The sequence below is a fragment of the Pezoporus occidentalis genome, unplaced genomic scaffold (genome assembly GCF_034315485.1).
Source record: "Pezoporus occidentalis ecotype Australia unplaced genomic scaffold, CSIRO_AGI_Poc_V1 ctg30, whole genome shotgun sequence".
Taxonomy (NCBI): domain Eukaryota; kingdom Metazoa; phylum Chordata; class Aves; order Psittaciformes; family Psittacidae; genus Pezoporus; species Pezoporus occidentalis.
This window is the reverse complement of record NW_026914941.1, coordinates 5,014,317-5,032,066: the sequence shown is the minus strand read 5'-3', so window position 1 is coordinate 5,032,066 and position 17,750 is coordinate 5,014,317. Positions and strand designations below refer to the sequence as shown.

The following is a 17,750-nucleotide window of genomic DNA, read 5'->3' as shown; positions in this document are numbered from 1 at the left end:
ATTTCAGGCGTAACACATCTACCTCACCTAAACACTCAACAAAGCTCAAGTTACAATATTTTCACCCATTTAAGTTTTCCTTTAAAAAAACATGAACAAATCAACAGACCAACCACAAAAGCAGATAGTTGCAAATCTCAGTGTAGAATTAAGCTCTTCACCCCCTACCTACCTAGGTATTTTAAATGTACCCTTGTAGGTTGTGCTTAATTATAATCACTTTAATGCACCAGAAAAGTAAAGTAATGAAAGTAAAAACCAAATAATATTAAAAGGTATACTGAGGGGTGTAGAAGACAGTGATAAATCTGTAGTATACTGTTTAACCTTAGTTTACGAGTTAAATTTTCTGCTGCTGTGCGTTTTTAACTTATGTCACTCTGAAATTAGTGCTTTTTCTCCCAATTCACTCCAGAAGCATCATTCATACACTGCACTGTACTTCTTGCTTATACATACATTGCCAAAACAAGTGATAATTTCTGTGAATTTGGATTTATGATATATTCTATATGTATTCTGGCATATATTTTGAAAAACAGAGCATGGCCCCCCAAAAGCTGGGGACCGGTGATGCCAAGACCCAGCTCTGCTCAGGCTTGGCCCCTTCCCGGCAGGTGTCAGTGTGAGGCAGTGCTGCCACAGGGAATCCAGCTCTGCTGCAGATCTCGGAAGAGCAGCAAAAGCAAACCAGCAAGGGATTGCCTACTTTCCTGCTAATATACAACTAATACATGTAGGAACAAACAGAAGCACTAATTTATTGAAAAACAGCATACAAAACCAGGCCAGGGTTTGGGAGAAGGAAATTAAGGCTCTATAGAGCTGCAGGACCAACGAAGGACCAGAGATCACCCAAAGATGCAAGGCTATACTTAGAAATTTTCCCACAATTTGTCCACCTGTGTCCAGACAATCCTCCCTACCCCTAGAAGTTGCCATTTCCCCCTCCTTCCCCCTCTCTTTTTCTTTTTTTTCATACATATTGAAGGACTCCTAAACATACAGGCAGTTATTTTTAATTTTCTTATGATAAATTATTCAAAAGAAAACCTAAGCAGCAGATTAATACTGCATCAGATCCAATGATTTAACTTCCCTGTCTGTACACATCATTATTGCATATTTATGTGACCATATGCTGTTTTGCCCCTTATTTAGAGCAGAAGACAAAGCATGCTCCCTCAAATATTCAGTATTTCTCTCAGTCTTTGTAAGTCCGTATGAAATTTCCTACTTTATTTACTCCATGGAAAAACTGAGTATAGAGTCGTCCCTTCTCTTGAGGTCTTTTATGTAGAATTTATTGCAAACAGTTTTCTTATAAGTACTAGTTACCTATACACACAGTTCTCTCAAAACAGAAAACTACATTACGAATCTCATTTGACAAATAAACTGGGACAGAGGGATATACACCAAACCACAATGAACTGCTGGAAAAGCAGAACTGGGAGCCATGTTTACGTTTGCCTCTTTTCCAAGAGAAGCAATATTTGCAACACATGGACAGTTCATTTGCAGCCCTAAAAATACCAGTACTACGCATCTCAACACCCACCCCCCCCAATTGCACTGCTTTTTCTGGGTGACAAACTGCAAGATGAGACATTTGCTGGTTACTCTACAAAAAGTCTATTACAAGGACAGGACACGACTAACTTGACCCCTAGTCCTCTGGGGTTGGTTTTTAGTTGCTTTTGCGGTGAGTTGTGGTTAGTTTTTTGTTTTCAATTTGCTTCAGTGCACTGGACAGTTCCTGTGTAAATACAGGACTGTTCTTACAGGTAACAAACAGCATAAATGTCTGCCTCTGTCACTCTCTGAAATCTAGTTACCCATCCTCAGAGGGCAGGGGCGCTGTCCTACAAGATTCTTATCTTCATTATTACGTATTAACATAAGAAAATAAACAGTGCTTATACAAATATTTCCCAAATGAAAAATGTTGGACTCTGAAATTTGGCTAATAGGTTGGAATCTTTTTATTCATTCTTTCATTTTATTAAAAATAAAAGCATGAATAAATGCCTTCAAACAAAGCATCCTTCTCAGGATTAAAACTGAAGATGCCAGGTTGATAGCCATCAGCACTTATATCACTAGCTCAGCATCACTGGAAGCAGCAAAAGAAAACTTAAAACCTGTTGGTCCAAGCGCTAAAGAATAGCCCCATATTAAAGCAGGCTCCCTGTTACATGCAGCGTGTCCCGAGGATGAACCATGTTCCATCTCTCAAATGCTAATTGGCTTAATACTAAGTAGCCACTGGAGCCAGGCGAAGGGTCTCTGGCTCTGCTCTTTCCCATAGCTACAGGGGTTTATTCAACAACTGGATTCTTTCTCCAGGAGGTGCTGGTTTACTGCATGTTGCTAATGCTGCCTCAGTGACTGACCATCAGGAGAACTCAGAAACTTTGCCATGCTATCCCAATTACACTGAACAATGTGAGAGTGGCATAAACAGTGTCTTTTAACATCATCACCAAATGGCCCTAAGGTTGGGCACATCAAAGGCAGAGAAGAAAAGCTCTTTCATATTGGAAAGCTCTGAAGATTACTATCAGCTTCCCTTATCTGCCAATAAATGCCTGATGACCTATTACCTCTCCTTGATACCCTGAGCTTAACTAAGAGCTCTTCTTTTTGGAAAAGCAAGGTTTGGGCTAGTTTTGGAAAACTATTTTTTTTTAAAAACAAAGAAAACATTTAAAAAATAATCCAGGGAAATCCAAAGGCTGACAGTATCTGTTATTACCTTGAAACATTTTCCAAGCCACAATCTATAACCTCTTCTCCTATGCCTGCCTCCCACTGGATGCAAGATGAGAAAACACAGAAAATACTGTACTATGTTATTTGAAATATTAAAAGTTGTGACAAAACTTTTGCAATTAAGTAATTCATACATTAAAACCCAATCAATATGTTACGGAGGTTCAGGGAGTTTCTCTATGCTAGCTGCTTACTTTATACAGCCTGGTCAAAATGTACCATTTTCATGGTACTTTTTTAAAAATAGGGCTTCTTTCCTAAGCTCTTTGATTTCCTTGTTAGAATCAATATTTAAAGCATTTATTTAGGTAAATACGGTTATAAACCAGATTAATTCAATTATAAATAAACCCTGGTTTGAGCACATGATCAAATGTGGAATAATTACATTAAAGAAAATTATGACTTCACTGATTCCAGTACTAATTTCTATAGGTCTTTCACACTTATATAGACTGAATATAGTGCTTAATACATTTTCTTTTAATATTAAAGTGTGGCAATGTTTTTACATTGCTTACATGCAAATATTGATAAAGTATTATTTGTTAATGTTTCATGTAGTACATAAGGAACGAAAATGGTGCAATTTTGTGGCCTTATTTCTACACAAAGGATAGAATAATTGATAGGATTTTAATTTAAAGCCATAATTATTAAAAACCCAAGGCAAGTTGAATTTTCTGCTGTCATTCAATTTACAAAATGTGAGTTCACATTGCCTGCAGGCAGCACAGTTTATTTTGTGAAATCTAGTAAGAAGAGTTTGGAGTTATTTCTGAACATTAATATTATGCAAAATCTGCATTTCTGCAAATAAAACTCACTGTTTACGTTGTATTGCAATAAAATCAAGACACACATTATGAACAAGACTTTCAGACCAATTAGGCATACAATTACATGTGCAGAAGGCATGCACAATTGTGCAGCTAATTTGTGCATGAAATTACTTTGATTGCACATACTAATTGGATAAATGTGTGTGCAAATGCCAGTAGTCATTTGTGCTAGCAATTATCCAATGCGCATACATAGTCATGGCAACTGCATGCATAAATTAGATGCAGTCTTGCATACCTGACTGGTCCTGGGTTTTAATCAGAAATGCTTTTTTTTCTTCTACCAGGTCACTTGGACACAATATTTTTGGAAATTTCATACTTAATTCTTATCCAGATAAGCCAAACCAATGAACATCAGCATTACTGAGAAATCTCATTTTCTGATAAACAAGAAAAGGAAAACAAGGGAGTTCTTTTCTAGAGATAGAACCTTATATCTTCCTTTGATACGGAAGATGAGACTATAGATCAGTATGAAACACAACTTTCATGACACTTACCTGAATACAAATTACAAAATTTGTTTGTAGGTTATAATCTATAAAATGAGTAAATGTGAAAAATCTTCTGTATTCACATGGAGGTTTTGGGTAATTCTTCCAGACAAGACTACCATCCTTGCACTCCTAAGTTCAGTGTTCACAACCTTCAATATTAAAAGAAATTCTTCCATTTAAAAGCAACGGATATGAGTTAAAATACATATCCATCCATACATACATGTAGGAGCCCAATCCCTGAATTCCTTAAAGGAAACAGTTTACATTATTTCTGTCAAATCTAAAAAGCTATTTAAACTTACATATAGTAGGAAAATGTCTTTCAGTAAGAATGAGCTATTCAGTATTGTACACCTAAGAAGAATACTAACCCGAGAGCTTACAAAGCAGCATCAGGAATTTTAAAGATACTTTTTTTCAGACAAGTAAGTTTATTTTGCCATCAGAAGGTAAGTTCTTAGGAGCCTACTTTACAAATGAGTAAAACAGCTTTCTCCCTCAATTACTAGCTTCAGTTCTGGTCCTACTCATTCAAACAAAAGGACAGAACAGACCAAAAGGCTGTAAAGAAGATCAACAAAAATGATCAAAGTTACAAAAAAAAAAAAGAAAAGAGAGTGAAAAATAGGATATTTTTCTTTAAAGTCAAGATGAGTAAGAGAAGACATGATGAAGAGATAAAAAAGAGAACATTTAAGAAGGTAAATTACGTGCTTCTGTTTACTCTCATAACAGAGGCAGAACACTGAAAGGAAGTATATTTAAAGCTGACACCACCACCCTCCCCTTTTTAAACAAATCTGAACTGTACTTAACCTGTGAAATACATTGCCAACAGACATCACAAGAAATAAAGACCTTACCAGCATTAACATGGAACTACTACAGAAAAAATTGTTAACATCTACAATTGTACCAATTAATTTTTAGGAAGATTTTATATCTGAACTCCCCCCCAGAAAACCCAACCTACATCTCTTCAAGATAATTCTTTTGTTAGAAGATGATTATAAGATATCCTTTTAACCAAACCCTTACTACTTAATAGAAAACATTTCTCTGAAATACTGTCTCCAGACAAATCCTACGGTGGGTTATCAGCATTTTGGTAGTTTAGAAGAATGATAATCCCCCAGCTAAGACTCAGAGAAGCTGTGCATCTAATGTAGACCTGGATGTTAAAAATAATGTGTCTTAAAAGTATTTACAAAGATCCTAAAAAGCATCTATGCAGATTTCAGTAGGGAACCATCCAATAGCAGCTGTGACTGACAACAGCATACTACAACACATGAAAGATTCGTGTAATCAAGAATGACAACCGTAATCAAGTAGCAGTTTGTCTCCTCAGTGGCTTTTTGTTTGTTTTAATAAGAAATAGTGGCCATATCACTGCACATTCTCCCCTCCCTATTTCTAGCCTCTTTCCTTTCTGCCTCCCAATGTTGTCTGATAATGCTCTGCCTAACACAGAATTATTCATTTTACCTTACTCTCTTTTGGAGTTACCCTAAAATCAAAGCAATTATGGTTGGCTAGGCTATTTTATAATCTGAAATAACAGGTTTCCATCACAGCCTGTCAACAGTCCTTATGCCTAATACATGGCAGTTTTAGGACACAGACATGTTCCATCTTTTTATAATCCACAGCTTTTGGAATTCTTTTATCCACTCACGTTTAAAAAAAGATGGAGATCTGAACCAAAACAAAGTTTTGATCTTCTGTGTGGATGTCACTAAATCTAGTTTCACTGAAGAAATAAAAAAAAAGTCATGCTAATCGTATAGTGACTGAAGAGTTGAGTTTAGGAATTCCAGGAACACACAAGAAGTTTTTAATCATGTGAATGGCTCTATAAAGGAAAAGCGATTTCTTTGGCATTTGACAACTCCAGAACAAATCATTTAGCTGTTTGGCTTAGTGTACAGTAATAGCAGCAGTGTGTTTGAATTCACTGGAAAAGCACTGATCATAAGTAATTTGTCCAATAATCATATGGTGGTAATCAGTATATCCATACATAATCTATTATACTACTGTACACTAGCAGAGATAAATAGTTAGCTGGTACTTACAGCACTTATGTATTCTTGTGGCTGGATTTCTTAATTTCTCTGAATTAGCAGTTAAGGACACTGCAGCTGTCATAAAAAAGATCTGAAAATTTAGGAAAAAGATAATGATTAACTAGCTATCATTCCTAAACAATGTGTGTCCTGTCTTCTTACGACTAGATCTAACCTGAAAAGCTTAGTAAATGCCTTCTGCAAACCAAGTGAAAACTTCTTAAGAAAAACCCCTTCACATAAGAAATACAGAATCTGGGTTTATGATCAAGATTCAATACCCTAACATTCTTAGCACTCCGGAGGGCAAATGTATCTACATTGCTAAACAGCTTTAAAATTCTACTGTTAAAGTCAGACCGTAAGAACTAAAACCAGCTTAAAAGTGATTGTCTACTCACATTCTCCTGAGCAGACCCTTTAATTATTCCACTTCTCTGATTAATGAATAGCCACTGCTTTTCTGGAAGGAAAAATAATAATCAACTGAAAGAAATGCCCAAACTCATTCCACAGTTAGAAATATTAACCTCTTCCATTCCTGACAATGCCTTGGCACGTTGATATCTCTTTTGCTATGAAAAGATTACTAAATATTATTTTCTAAACGTTTTCTCCAAACTTTTATGATCTTAAGAGGCCTTCTGCTAGATTGCCCTGCACAGATGCAAGCTGTAAATTCTGGTCTCTTCAGTCCATCCTTGTGAGGAACCTCCCCCAAACTGCCTATTATTTCACTGTCTTCTTACAATTTTTCTGGTTTTCCAAAATGCTTTTGGAAATAGGGTTATTTCTGAGCCAATACATGTGAACTTCATCACTAGTAAGGAGTTATTTTAGCAGAAGAGTGTCTCGCTATTTGTTTTCTGTTTCTTAAATTTTATATTTCTCTTTATGAATGGCCACTGGGCATAGCAGTAACACTGAGCTGACAGTTTCAAAGATGTGCCAAGACCTCTCTCTCTTGATCATTTAAGTTACAGTTACCATCCTGAATAGTTATTTAATGTTTTCTCTCCCATATAGTTTTCTGCTTCAGATGTTTTTCCTTAAGTTGAAAACTTTTGATTTTATGGGCTTTGTGGTACCGAATCTGTGGTACTAAATCTGTGGACTAAGCTAGCCTTTGGTACCTAAGATACCTAAATCTCATGAGATTTTGGTCAGGTCACAACCTCCTTGTTGAGTTTTCTGTCCTCAGAAATGGGGATATCAGCCCTATTTATGAGGTTTGCAAGTATGCATCATGCACAGATGTGCACTTCGAACTATATTATAAAAATACTATCAAACTAACCAACTATGCTTTGTACTAAGCTCCATAATGTTGAAAGGAAGTGGGAGAGGAGGTATTTGGATTTTGATAGCTTTTATATCATAATAAAGATGGAGGAATAGCAGTTTTGGAACTTATTGATATGCATGGAACTCCAGAAGCTCCTATTCTTTTACTGCATTGCATTTATCATGGCTATTCTCTTCTAAGACATAGAAAAATGATTCAGCAAAAATTGAAGTTCCTCATTTCTATGCTGCAAGGGCTCATATTCATTTTCAGGGCAGTTCACAGCCTCAGAAAGATAGCTATTGCTAGCATGGACCATTCCTGAAACTTGAGATGCCCTGCTGAGGACACTCCATCAACAAAATCACAGTTGTCCTGCTCTTGTGTAAGTGATGCCCTGCTGTCCTCACAGCCTATTAGATTGCCCCAAGAAAATGTGTCCCATGTCACTTGCTGAACTCTGAATTTTTAGTTTTTCCTGCCATCAGGTGTAACACAGTTCTCTTCCTTCTCTCTCCAGATGGCAGTGTTTCCTACAGACACTGGAGAAAACAGGACTCTAAAGCTGTATGTTACATCTCTATAGGTAGGAAAGAGCTTTTTAAAGTGTTCAAAATTCTTATACCTTTACTCAGAAATTGATATTACAACTCCCATGCAGTTCCAGCAGAAGTAGGAAAGAAAATCTCAATCCTCCAACAGAGACTACAAGAAACTAGTGCTCTGCGTTTTTTAAAACGGATTCATTTTAAAAATCCTTCCATAGAAAAAATGTGAAACAATAGATGTAGTTAAAATAAATGTCACAGATGTATCTTGTGACCATTTACAACTAGAGTTGCAATTGTTTTTCTTGAACTTCAAAGTGCTTCTACAGAAAGATGGACTAAGCATCTGGGGTTCTAACATTATGTTTTCAGTCACAAAGACCAAAACAGAGCACGGGGAATTTGAAAACAAACTGGAGTAATCACGACACTGGCTAACTGCAATCTCCATCCCCTTGTTTCATACTGGGAGAACTTAGTATTTCTTTCCAAGTTTCAGCCCTGAACCATAATTTTGTATGTGTCAAGCTTGAAGCCTGACTACATTTCAGCATTTGGCATAGCAGTCCTCAGAGTCAAAAGTCATCTTTGACAGTAAATATAAAACTTCTAAAAATATTAAACCCATAAATGCTCTAAACGCATATTTTTCTTACATTCCAATTTAAGCAGAAGTTCCTTCTTTAGGCAATCTCAGTGGAAAGAATAAAAGGAGAAGAGAGGGCTATGTTTCAGTTTAGCTTCACTTCAGTGACTGCTGTTTCTCATTTAACAGAAAATCTCTTTCAATTCTGCTCAGCTTCTTGCACTCTTTTATGTCCATCAGCTCTTTCCCAGTCTAAGTAAAAACAGTTTTGTAGGTTGTTGTAAAAGAGATTAAATCACCACAGACATTTCCCTTCAACTCCTCCAGTGTCTCCTGAGAGACTGCTGTTCTGAGGCACTGCTTTTCTCCACCCATTTTTCAGCACACTTTTTCAGTAAATTAACTGGTAAGTTAAACACATCTCTGTAATCAGGACAATAATGCTCAGAAATTACCACATATTTTTACCTTTAAGAGCAGAAATTCACTTAAATAAGCTATTCTGATTTCTGTGTTGCAGTCATAGAATTTCAGTCTTTATTTCCAGCAGTCTGTTACATTCCTTGTGGGGGCTCACACGTTTTTCAGACTTTGAAGACTTCTTGAGAAAGAAAAGCTATCACTTTCTCTGGTTGCTTGTTTCACAGTTTTCAATTACGAATTTGCTTTGCTTGAGATCTAGTCCTTCCTGTGTTTGCATTAAAGAGACTTTAGAACACAAACCTTGATCCAATGAAGTTATTTGTACACTAACAGTTATACTATTAAGTTCTTTTTTAGTAGCTCAGCAAGCCAACCTTGAAGTCCCTGATCTGCATGTGTTTCTCTAGCCTGACTCACATTTGAAGCTCTTCTCTACATTTGGCAAGTTCTTCAACATGGTTTACAATTTAAATGCCAGAATTAATGAGAACACACTGCAAAATCAAAAATGAAAACATACTCACCTCATACTAACAGTGCAAAAAATAATTTTTATATTATTATCAAATTTATGCTATATTATACAGCATTTGCTGGGAGTTTTCTGTTGAGTCATTTACTACCATTATTTTTAAAGCCTTTTCAAAGTCACTTCCTTCCTGGACATTGGTTATAACTCCAAAATGGACACTATTTTCCCTGTCCTACAAGAGCACATTTGACTACAGAAGCATTAAGATGTAGTTTATTATAATGGCCAATGCTTACCATTACAAGCTGTATTACTATGCATAATGGCTCTGTCCTTGTCAATGCTTATTAAGCCATAATCATTTTGTCACTGGCAAATGTTCTGAGTGGTAGTACAATATTTATGTTACATTATTGATAACAATATTGAAGAACATAATACTTTTCAACCCTGCCAGAAATACTGCCTTTCAAAGACTATTTCCTGTTGTTCAGTCATTTGTGAAGTCTCTTACCCGGTTTAAATCCATTTTATATGTGTTCTATTCAGAATACTTTGATCATCTCGTGTTCTAGCAAAGCTAGTGACTTTCATCTAAAATATGTATTACATCTGTAAAAACACCTTTATGAACTTCAATAATGAAGAATTATATAAAATTCATCAAATAATACATCCATAATACAATGCTAACTGTCAAAAGGAATGGAATTCCCTACAAACGTTTTCTTTTCCATTCTTTGCCTGGGATTAGTCAAGTTAATCAGCCTATAAGAAATGCCCACTCAATCACAAATGAAAACTAGAAACTGAGTCTGGTAAAAAAACCACAAATGAGCATTTGGAAAGTATCTAATTTCTAGTGATGTGACTCATAAAAAATGGAAACCTGATTACTAACACTTATTTCTACTGTGTATATTAAACAAAGTGCAAAAATGAATGGATCACACTAAAACTAAATTCTGAAGGCTGTATTTATATGTGAACAGAACTTCAGAAGCTAAGAATGCAACAAAACACACTGCAGAAAAGACTGGTTACATGAAATTAGAAAAGAACAGTTTTGCAAAAAGTTAGAATAAGAGTAAGATTTGAAAGCACAAGAATAGAAGCAGCTTCTTCCTAAAACATTCTATCTACACTTTTCAAGAAAAGCTCATAGCAAGCAAACTCACTAAGCTTGTTCTGAAACCACAACTGTATGCAGCCAAAATGGATACTGTAGGTGAAATATAAATTGAACCACTACAGCAACTGTATATGTTATTTAAAGCTATTTTACACATTTTTAATTTAGCAAATAAAAAAAAGCACTGAAAGAATTCTTAATCTTAAGATGCATCTCCTTCTTTTTACCAGCTTTCAGTTTTATATTAATCCTACTATTGCCACTTAAATGGCTGTGTGTGATGAAATAAACCTGGTGCCTAGACTAAGATATTTTCATATAGATTAAAATAAGTAATGCATTTAAAAGTCTGAGAATTGTGTGGTATTTTTCTGAACCGAAGTGTTCCTTTTCGTTATCTGAATACTTACAAAATTGCTGCTGAAAAACAGAGTTAGCCAAATCCTACCCAGATGACACTACGCATCCGTGTATTTTCTCATTCTCTTTGATGAACACCAAGCAGATAACGCAGCCATCTGGTCAGGGAGAAAGAAATTGTGTAAAAATGAGATATGCGTGTGTAAATAAAAGATTGATGAATGAAGCCCTGAAAGCTGAGATGAAAGTGAAGCAGAACAGACAGGTAAATCATTCTGATACTTATGTTAGTGCTGAAATTATGCTCCTCTACTTTCTATTTTTTTTCCCCTCCTGACAGCAGTGCAGGTGACAAAAAATACTTTCAATTTTGCTGCTGACACAAGTGCTGGAGGTTAGCAAACTGCTTCAGTTCCACTGCTGAGAAAGCACGCTTTAGTCAGGAAGAAGCAAGAAAGTTTTGTTGCTTCATTTTTAATTACTTGCGATGTATCCACATACTAGCGTGCTGGTAGTTAGTTAGCTATGAAGCTCCAACTTCAACACCACCTACAGAATAATCTAGAATGGCTTTACAAACTGAAGCCGGATTTAGAAAAACAGCAGTTCTGAACTTGTTCCCTTTAACTCAGACACAAAGGGCTGAATATATCCTCTTGCACAGTTTCAAAAATATCTTTTAAGCTATATTCCTTGCCCAACAGAATTGAATTTTCTGGTGTTAAAGTACGTTTAAATAAAAGATTAATTTTAGCCAAAATAAAACTGAGATAAGCCCCAACCACCTCTTTACAGGTAAGCTTCACTTAGAGTCCATTAGACTGAAGATGTAAGCAGGATCTGTTTTTTTCACATGAAAATCAAATGATACAATATCTTATGAACAAGTAGCTTAGAGCCTGAAGAACCCTACTTGACGCAACTCCTGCTCTATTTCAGGCAGGAGATGAACTGACTCTAAACCCCACTTTCTTTGTCATCATTTATCTCAGTGTTTACCAGTTTTCTCTTTCACTACAATTATTCTCTGCTTTTACATGGTAAGTTTACATTTTGGCAATGAACAAAAAAGATGGTGGTATGCAAAAACCCCACTACAACTAATTTTTCCTATAAATAATCATTGTCCTCCATTACAGAAAGCTTACTGAGTACACCCAGAACTACATCACTGTAAGGAAAAATAAATGTTTACCACTCATATAACATCTGAAATATCCACTGGTTAGTTGTTGGTGTATTGGGAATTACATGCATTTAAAGCCAACAGCAGTCTCAGCTCAGTAACATTTTGCCTTTCATTAAACAGACCCATTTTGTAGATCAGCAGTATCAATCTCATTTCTTAGTTTGTTACCTTATACAGCCCCTGGTATTTAGTGTAAATTACATAAGCATGCACATCAACACATTAGAAGTTTAGCCTTTCTGACTGACGTTTTCATATTCTGTGGACATTGGTGCCCTTATAGTTGAAGACATTTTTTTTAAGAATGACCTAAGCAAATCTGCACCACGTACAATTTCAAAGATGTAGGAGTCTGAAAATTAAGGTACTCAGAACTTTGGAGCTGTAAATGACAGAATTCAGTCCTTCTGCTTCAAAAATCACAGGCATCTACCATAACATCCAACTGATTTTTCCCAACAACTGTCTGCAGCAGCAAATCTGCTGCAACTGAGCAGCTCTGAGTCAAGTAAAAAAAGCAAGATACTGTGCATATCACTTCATTTGCCAGAAACAGTTTTAGGGGTAAGCTTTCAAAGGCAAAAGCAAGCATTTGATACCTGCCTCTTCTCTGACTGAAGTCAGGCATCTCATTCTAAATTAGAACTTTGGGAAAACCCCTTGTATTTTAGATATACTATATTCAGATATATTAGATTACCACACTATAGCTATAGTGATTATAAAAATGATACAGCCAATCACTGGCAAGTGTTGCTTAACAGCATTAGCAAGAGAAATATATCAAAGCTATTGCATTACTTACAAGTAAAATATATTTTACTTTATAATATATACTTTATAAGTAAAAATAGTAATAACTTTTAAAGATTTTTTTTAACCAACAACAGTGGTAGAATCATAAACAATCCAGAATGCATACAATAATTTTAAAAGTACACTGTATTTGTAAAGAGATTTTAGTAAGGACTGCACGATTTTGCTGTATTTCTTGACATAAACTGAATAAATATGTTATTCTCCTAAAATCAGTCAAGTAACAATGATCATATACATGAAGAGGGCTCGTATAACACTCCAAACTATTAATCACCAGTAAAAAAAAAGGTAACTTCAGAATAGGAACTCAGCATTTATATCCATACATCTATTGTAAACATATTATGTACAGAATGCAATGTTACCTATCAACAATAGGTTATCGTTTATATTGCTAGTAGAATAAGTAATGCTCAGAATGTGACTGTTAAGAATGCACAATGTGCTTGTAGGAACTTCATGTACATTACAGCACCATGCCACGGAAGAAGAGAAGACTTACTGTTAATAACTTAGAGCACAGGGTTGCTTACTCCAGACCTTAGGACTGGGGAGAATGCAGTATCAGTTACAAACACTATTTTTATTTTGAACTGTTAGGAAAGAGACAACAAAGATAAAAACACATGCAAGCTTATTACTGAATGAACTGATGCTGTGGAGTGGTGAAGAGCAGCTGTCATACTGTATCGCTTACTGACACATCCAACAGATAGCTGTGGGTGATATTTAGCAAGGCATGAAATGCCAGAATCACAAGAGAAAAATGACATCCACAGATGTCAATCAGTTACTGCCTCAAGTTTGTATTTCCTTTTAAAGTTTTTAATGCATATTTTCATCTTACAGTAAACAGCAAATACTGTCTTGCTCTTTAGATGCAACATGCATGCTCCTTTCATGCAGCAAGTGTCAACAGGAAACATAAATCTTCTAAACACTGAGAAAAACTTGTGTCCTCATGAGTAATTGCTTAAGCTTTAAAGTACCAAACCCCTATGCCTTAAGAGTTCTTTCACATCCATGACAGGGAAATACCTGAGTATACACATGCTCTCTTGCTTATGATTGATACAAGGACAGCTAACAGGCTTTGTTTTCAGTAGCTCACAATCCTACCACATACCGCTTCAAAAAGAGTGGAAAAGCCCCAGAACTCTACTGCAACAGAACAGAGTTCATGGACTCTGTGTCCAGAGTCAGGTCCAGTGTGGCCAGTTTGCACACTGGACATGACTTTGAGCCATGGCTGTATCTCTGTCCTTGCCACAGCTTTTACAAAGTGCAAACATGGCATGACATTTTGCCCCTAGAAAAATTAAATACTTGTGAGATGCAGCAATACAAATAAACACTACAGTTGCTATATTTAAACAACAACAACAGAAAGCCCAAAACCTTTTTACACTTGGGAATAGACACCATACTAGCTTCCACCTAGGCATTAATATCAATAGCAATGGAAAAAAAGTTCTTGAATAAAACATACTACAGATTTCTCACTGATAAGAGAGTTGCTGCAGTTCACCCACACAGATTACTACAGAAATAGATGATAGAGTAACTTAACACTGATTCCAGCTATAAGATAAAAATGGGAACAATGCTTTAATCGGGGATCTACCGTTTGCTCCTTCTATGGACACAGGGAAATCAACAAACTTCCTCAATTTGTTTTTGCCAGTTATAAACCAGAGATGCTTAAAATGAGTCATCATATCAAAACAAAAATCAGAAGAATGTTAAAGGTGGAGAAGAAGCATAATTATCATTAATCCCATGGAAAAAAAAAGGGAATACTCTTATGTACTTCCTGAACCAACAATGAAAAGGTATTTCCTTTGAGAAAAGAAACAGCAAACCACACAAGTAACCAGTGAGAACGTGTGAGTTACCTGGCACATTATTTAACATAGCACCAGGAAGTTTATTAGATATTACTGAAACAGAGGCACAGTTACTACCTTGAGAACTCAACACAACATAACTGTAAGTCAAACAAACAAGAGGCAGGCAAAAGCTGAAGTCGCACCAGCAGGTGGCTGTGCAGCAGCCAAGTTCTCTTGTAAGAGCTGGAATGCAGCACAGGACAAGTAATCCCCCCCCCCCCCCCCCCGATAAGATAATGCAATAAAACTTACATCTAGTTTAGTTCATATCTTGAATTCAGACACATACGTATACTAAAACATTTAGTAATCTTGTAAGTCATATTTAAGAATGTATTCAAAGCTTGGGATAATGCATGACAGGAAAATGATAAGAAGGACAAATTGGGTCAAACTAGTCTAATTACAGTAAAAAGAATTAACAAAACTACCCAGATCATATAGGAATGGGAGTTGGAAGTTGTGCAAAGCTTAGAAGATGTAAGAGCTATCTTACTGCTAAAAGGAGGAAGACAAGTCAACACTTTCCAGTCACTGCTACTGACAAATGAAGCACTCACACTCTGCATCCAAAGAAGCCAACAAAGCTGATGCACATGGTCACAACCAAAACTTGGTCTTACTGAAAATCTCATGGCTAGACAACACTTGAGCACAGAGGCTAATGGCATTTATTAAGCCAGTCTCCTGGCTCTAGGATGGTAGTGCCTAAAGGCTGAAAGTGATAGCGTAGCTCAGCATGCCTTTTGCTCTTCCTCCAAGTGCTGTGTTCAAACATACATTAAAAGCAGAAATGAGTGAGGAACAAAGGTGTCCTCTTACCTTACTGGGAATTCTCTCCCCTCTGAATCAAAGAAAATAAAAAGAAAAACCCAAAACAGACCAACCAACATAGGTGGAAAGCCAGGAGCCTGTCAAGCCTTTTGCTGTTTTCTTTTTCTCCTTTGCAGAAGGACTTCTGTTATCCTTCTATTTTGCTTGCAGGCACATGAAAAATATAAAATAACCACTATGAACAAGGCTTTTTTATTAGATGTTTTTTGCAAAGTATATAGTAAGAAGTGGTCAAGAAGTAAATGCAGCCTGGGTAGAAGACTGAACAAGCAGAAAAACTAAACATTATCATCTGATACTATTCAACAGTGCCAGATAAATATGTTCCATGATGTTGAGCAACTGCTTTCAAAACAGAATATACTGTTGAAAAGGATGCTGTAGAAACATACCTTACAATGAAAGGCTTTTCAAAAGTATATAATTTGGAAAAACTGAGAAATTTGGCCTTTGTTTGCTTTGCTTCCTCAGTTATTATTGCTGACTAATGACTAATACAGTCATTTGTACAATGTTTTGGCAGACATTTACTATTGCATAAATTAAAGTCACTGAATATAGTTTTGCCTACAGGTCTTTATGAAAATACCAGCAACATTTTTATTTGAATGTCAAAGTTTGTCAACCATTAAACTGATTGATTTTTCATTATGCAATTCAATAGAAGAAGCAATCTCCAGTCTGTATGCAACATTACTCTGGGAAAAATACACATCTTTGAAAAATCCTTCCTGCTTATTGTTAAAGAAAAAAGTCTCTTCACAAAGGAGCTACCTTTTAAGGCTGGCTTCATACATTTTATTAATATACTAGCAACAGATACGATGCTGTAATTCAATTCAGTGAAACAGAATGAATTTATCTGTGGTAATCCAAAAATTCCAATAATCCTTTAAAAAGCTTTTCAAGTGGCTTTACAAGAAAAGTATCTATTGATTTCACTAAGAATAAGTTTAAGCCCTGTAGTGTGATGATACCATAGCATCCATTACCCCAACCAGACTCAACACTGTAAAGCAAGCTCCTTCAGAGCACTGCAGCACAAGCTTCCCCAGAGGAAGGCTCTCTCAGCCCAGCACTGCAGAGATACTGTTCAATTCAGAGATTTGTCTTAGATTATTTAGTTCGTAAGTCTTCTTTGCAAAATCACCAAGGATGACAGCCACACAAGTGCCTAAAAGAACTCAGAATTTACCTCGTATTCCCCTAAAAATCCACAAAATTCCAAAATTTACATCCAGAGCTGCATTTAGTTTTCCCTGTGCAGGATGAGCTGGTTCATCTCTTCAGCTCCTGAGGAGCTGAAAACAGCAAGTACAGGCTGAACACTGAGGTGCCATAACAATACTTTCCACTTGGCAGTGATCATCCTTGGTCAGAAAAGCCATAATTTATCAATGGCAAAGCTTCAGGAAATTCAGAGGAGCAAGCCCAGAAAACCAGCCCTGCACTTGTGCCATCCTGCATTGCACTGCACCACGGATTTGGTTCGTTGTTTGTATTTTCTCAAGAAGGAACTGACAGCTGTAACAACCTAGGAAGAAGGAATTATTTCTCCCTCTGGAATTATGGAGTGTGTACTGGACAAAAGAGGCATCACAAATGCAAGCATATGGGAGAGGGGTGCCAGGTGCCTCAGCACGGTAGCTGAGAGGAGCAGGGAGTGGAGGCACACAGACCCTCTTCCTCAGCTTTGCCTACAGACATACCTGCTCTCACCTTGCATGAGCTCTGCTGCTGCGCTGCTGGGGTGTCCCAGTCAGGCCTCATGCTGCTGTGGCCACAGTCCAGGCCAGGGGACGTAACACCGTTTTAGGCGTTCCTTGAAGCAAACTTCATTCACATTTCTGTGATTACCAGTTTTTGTTACAGGTATCCCACTGCTTTTATTGAAAAACTTTCCTAGAAAATGAGGTTATTTATGCAACCAAGGTATTACAAATGCTTAGAAAAAGGCTGTGTAGAAAGAAATTTACAGAATTCATTGTAATGAATTCTGTAAATTCATTACAATGAAGAGGCAA

The 17,750-nt window shown here is 36.4% G+C and overlaps 1 long non-coding RNA gene across 1 annotated transcript in view; it reads right to left on the bottom strand.

The window, feature by feature from the left end:
- The window catches only part of LOC134168112 (uncharacterized), a 31,598-nt gene extending 17,218 nt beyond the window's left edge, over window positions 1–14,380 (bottom strand). Inside the window, exons 1-2 of the long non-coding RNA XR_009966424.1 lie at window positions 13,516–14,380; window positions 11,046–11,153 (exon numbers count right to left, since the gene is read on the bottom strand). This is a non-coding gene — a long non-coding RNA (uncharacterized LOC134168112). The remainder of the gene's footprint in view (window positions 1–11,045; window positions 11,154–13,515) is intronic.
- Window positions 14,381–17,750: the final 3,370 nt, after the last annotated feature.